The sequence below is a fragment of the Salvelinus sp. IW2-2015 genome, unplaced genomic scaffold, assembly GCF_002910315.2.
Source record: "Salvelinus sp. IW2-2015 unplaced genomic scaffold, ASM291031v2 Un_scaffold3009, whole genome shotgun sequence".
NCBI classification, from domain to species: Eukaryota; Metazoa; Chordata; class Actinopteri; order Salmoniformes; family Salmonidae; genus Salvelinus; species Salvelinus sp. IW2-2015.
Genome location: NW_019944301.1, coordinates 28,864 through 33,820, shown reverse-complemented (window position 1 = coordinate 33,820; position 4,957 = coordinate 28,864). Strand labels below are relative to the sequence as shown.

Sequence of the window (4,957 nt, the reverse complement as noted above, 5' to 3'; positions counted from 1 at the left end):
GCTGGATGGCCTGATGTCATCAATACACCGCTCTTCCTGAGCAAGGGGGAATTGACGTGGGCAAAAGGGGGAGATTCCACTCTTTCTCGCCCTCCTTCTCTCTATCGGCTCTCTCCGTTTCACGTAGTCACAGAACATAAATGCCCGTCCTCACTCCGTACACGTGCAGAACAAATTAAACAAACGACATAACAGTGTAATCCGTTAGTTCCCCATTTTCATTTCGAGAACATTTTCAGTTAGAGAACATTTTCAGTTAGAGAACATTTTCAGAACATTGATAATCATCTTATAATTAATTGGCAGGCCTGCTGACACTACCACTGCTGCTGCTAATACTACTTTTACTAAGTGTCTAATAATAACAAATGATGTAATGCGTTTTCTATTTTAAAGGGGTAAAGACTATGTTGTTGATGGTCACGATGATGATGATGATAGTGATGTTGATGTCGTGCTGTTGGAATGATCAATGAAAAAGGTGGCTACGTGATCGGCCGCTTCCTATTGGTCGACAGACAGACAATCCCGAGGAAGGCCCACCTACCTAGCGATCAGTCACTGACAGCAGCTCCGGGTCGAGGCGATATTTGAATCAACTGGGCAATAGAACCTTGAGGAAACAAGTCATCTTTGTAATAAAAGGTAAGAGGATTTCATGTTTGTTTGTTGTGATATTTGTGTCTGGCGTCGAGAGAAATGGGGAAAACATGTAGGAGGTTGTATGGAAATAATATCGACATTATAACGGTACGTTTGTATAGGGGGGGGGGGGGGGGGGGGGGGGGGGGATCATTGAAGGCTACACATATTTTAGTTTATTATGTAAGTGATCCGTGTCAATTATAGATAACTAACACGTTGAATTAAATCAGTGTCAAATGGAAACCTGATGAAAGGCCGAAAGAGCAATTGTTGCATTTGAGGAGAAAATTAACGAGACATAATTTCCTGAATGGGCGTTCTCTATAAGGTACAGTAGCCTAATAWTTATTATAATATTAACACATCGAAATTATTGATTAAATCGTGTATTTGATTAAAAAATAAATATAAATATTTGTTTTATGTCATATTCTACCCTGTAGACYTATATGTATTTCTTGACAAAATACATATTGTCCTTGGTGCCCGTGATGAGCATCACGTTTTTTTTTATCCCTCCCCTTCCCCCACATATAATAGTAGGGCTAGGCAATATTACAGGTAATGCGCTTGGTTAAACAGGTACATCAGATAGGCGCTATTTCAAATTCAACTTCCTGACTTGTCCTCGGCTCGCGCGGACATTGAGAGTAATAATTAATGACCGCGAGCACATTTAACCATTTCAAAAAAAAAAAAAAATCCCCCCCTCTCTCGCTCTCTCTGGATATTTCATGACATTTGGAGAAGGGAGGAGGTGCGAAAAACAAATTAAATAACGGCCTTTACTATAATGACTGGTCTATGGCAGAGGATCGGCTATCGAGGCCAACTGTGAACTGAGAGGGGAGGCTTCCTTTAATCCCCATTCTTCCGTCATCGCTACCGATGAAAGCCTAGACACAAAGTGACAACTATGGTATTAGAAGGAAGAAAACACGAAAGAGAAAAGGGGAAACAGTGAAAGCTAGTTACATGCGTTAAGCTATTAACATCTCCTCATCTGCCAATCAATAAAACTACAGTCCATAACCGAGAAATACCGAATAAAACTCATTCAGAATACATAATTAAAACGCGCTTTTTCAGCACCATGGACAGTTCGTATTTTATTCGGTATGACTATCCATCCATTCGTGGTTCATCTCTCTCCAGAGCAATCAATCCGTTAAAAACAGTCATTCATTACCGTGTAACTAGTACCACATAACTGTATAACGCATAGTAAACTACTGACAATCGGTGGTGTAATGGGATCCCATTCCCTTCTCTCCAGATCTCCAGGACCCTARCGAATACAAATAATTCATCATACATAATTAAAACGCTCTGTTTCAGGACTATGAACAGTTTGTTTCCTCTTCAGTCGATTTAGCTACCCGTTACCGTATAACTAGTACTAGGCCTACCACYTTACTACGGTATGGGACTATAGGCCGACAAAATAGACTACATGGAAAGTGATTCTTGGGTCTTTGCATCTCTCCAGAGCACCAGGACCAGGGTCGAGATGGATGTGTTCATGAAAGGGTTGTCCAAAGCTAAAGACGGCATGGCTATGGCCGCGGAGAAGACTAAAGAYGGAGCRGCGCTGGCGGCGGAAAAGACTAAGGAAGGCGCCATGTTTATCGGTAAGACCCGACCTTTATAACGTAAGACCGAAATCACTCTGTGTTGTATAATTCGGTACCTGTGACGTCCATGGTTTCACTTTAATGCATGCACATCACGAGCGCCTGTCGAGCGAGCGCGTTATTATGTACAGCAGAAATTGCTTGACGGCTGCATCGACCAATAAGAGTTGAGAACGCTGACATTTAGAACGCCTCGTAAAGCGACGCTATAGGTCCAGAGACAATGTACTTTTCCTTGATTGGTTGGAATAGGGGTGGGTCTTTTTGTCATTCTTTGTAATTGGATGTTATGGTTTCTCTTTGAAGCGTGTAGTAGTCAAAGCATAATTGATCCCTCACTGCCTACATTGCATTTGTCTGTGCTATGGATTCATTCCATAGGTTACTATGGATTCATTCTGTAGGTTACTATGGATTCATTCTGTAGGTTACTATGGGTTCATTCTGTTGGTTACTATGGATTCATTCTGTTGGTTACTATGGATTCATTCCATAGGTTACTATGGCACCAAGAGCCCTGTATGGTTCTACTTAGAACCTTTTTTTTTTCTAAAAGTGGTTATGACCACAGTCACAATGACTTCAGCTGGGACAATATTATTCATGTTCAGTCAGACACACACCTCAGCAAACCATTCACTGTCATTTACCACATCTGAATCCCCTTGTGAAATTAATGTCAAGGCCTTCATTGTTGAATATATCTGTGAGCACATCGTGTTCATTGGCCAATGTGCATCTTTTCCCTGTACATTATGTCCATATCATAATGCCCTGCATATAATGTAGACAGCCACTGCCAACATCCCTCCTTCCATGCATTTATAGTGCACAATGCACAGTAACCTACAGAATGGACCCACAGTAACCTACAAAATGGACCCATAGTAACCTATAGAATGAACCCATAGTAACCTACAGAATGAACCCATAGTAACCTACAGAATGAACCCATAGTAACCTACAGAATGAACCCATAGTAACCTATAGAACGAATCCATAGTAACCTATAGGATGAACACATAGTAACCTACAGAATGAACCCATAGTAACCTATAGAATGAACCCATAGTAACCTATAGAATGAACCCATAGTAACCTACAGAATGAACCCATAGTAACCTATAGAATGAAACCCATAGTAACCTACATAATGAACCCATAGTAACCAACAGAATGAACCCATAGTAACCTACAGAATGAAAAATATCGTACCTATAGAATGAACCCACAGTAACCTACATAATGAACCCATAGTAACCTACAGAATGAACCCATAGTAACCTACAGAATGAACCCATAGTAACCTACAGAATGAACCCATAGTAACCTATAGAATGAACCCATAGTAACCTACAGAATGAACCCATAGTAACCTACAGAATGAACACATAGTAACCTACAGAATGAACCCATAGTAACCTACAGAATGAACCCATAGTAACCTATAGAATGAACCCATAGTAACCTACAGAATGAACCCATAGTAACCTATAGAATGAATCCATAGTAACCTATAGAATGAACCCATATAACCTATAGAATGAACCCTAGTAACCTACAGAATGAATCCATAGTAACCTACAGAATGAACCCATAGTAACCTACAGAATGAACCCATAGTAACCTACAGAATGAATCCATAGTAATCTACAGAATGAACCCATAGTAACCTATAGAATGAACCCATAGTAACCTACAGAATGAACCCATAGTAACCTAATGAATGAATCCATAGTAACCTACAGAATGAACCCATAGTAACCTATGAAATGAACCCATAGTAACCTATAGAATGAACCCATAGTAACCTACAGAATGAACCCATAGTAACCTAATGAATGAATCCATAGTAACCTACAGAATGAACCCATAGTAACCTATAGAATGAACCCATAGTAACCTACAGAATGAACCCATAGTAACCTATAGAATGAATCCATAGTAACCTATAGAATGAACCCATAGTAACCTACAGAATGAACCCATAGTAACCTAATGAATGAATCCATAGTAACCTACAGAATGAACCATAGTAACCTACATAATGAACCCATAGTAACCTATAGAATGAACCCATAGTAACCTATAGAATGAACCCATAGTAACCTACAGAATGAACCCATAGTAACCTACAGAATGAACCCATAGTAACCTACAGAATGAACCCATAGTAACCTACAGAATGAACCCATAGTAACCTATAGAATGAACCCATAGTAATCTATAGAATGAACCCATAGTAACCATACAGAATGAACCCACAGTAACCTAGTAGAATGAACCCATAGTAACCCTATAGAATGAACCCATAGTAACCTAATAGATATGAACCCATAGTAACCTAATAGAATGAACCCATAGTAACTCTATAGAATGAACCCATAGTAACCTACAGAATGAACCCACAGTAACCTGTAGAATGAACCATAGTAACCTAAGAATGAACCCATAGTAACCTACAGAATGAATCCATAGTAACCTACAGAATGAACCCATAGTAACCTACTAGAATGAACCCATAGTAACCTACAGAATGACCCATAGTAACCTACAGAATGAATCCATAGTAACCTAACAGAATGAACCCATGTAACCTATAGAATGAACCCATAGTAACCTATAGAAAGAATCATAGTAACCTACAGAATGAACCCATAGTAACCTATAGAATGAAT

General features: G+C 39.5%; 1 non-coding gene across 1 annotated transcript in view; it reads left to right on the top strand.

Annotated features, from left to right (window-relative positions):
- Positions 1–512: 512 nt before the first annotated feature.
- LOC112075162 (uncharacterized) overlaps positions 513–4,957 on the top strand; it is a 26,074-nt gene continuing 21,629 nt past the window's right edge. The window contains exons 1-2 of the transcript XR_011477257.1: positions 513–645; positions 2,135–2,297. This is a non-coding gene — a transcript (uncharacterized protein). The remainder of the gene's footprint in view (positions 646–2,134; positions 2,298–4,957) is intronic.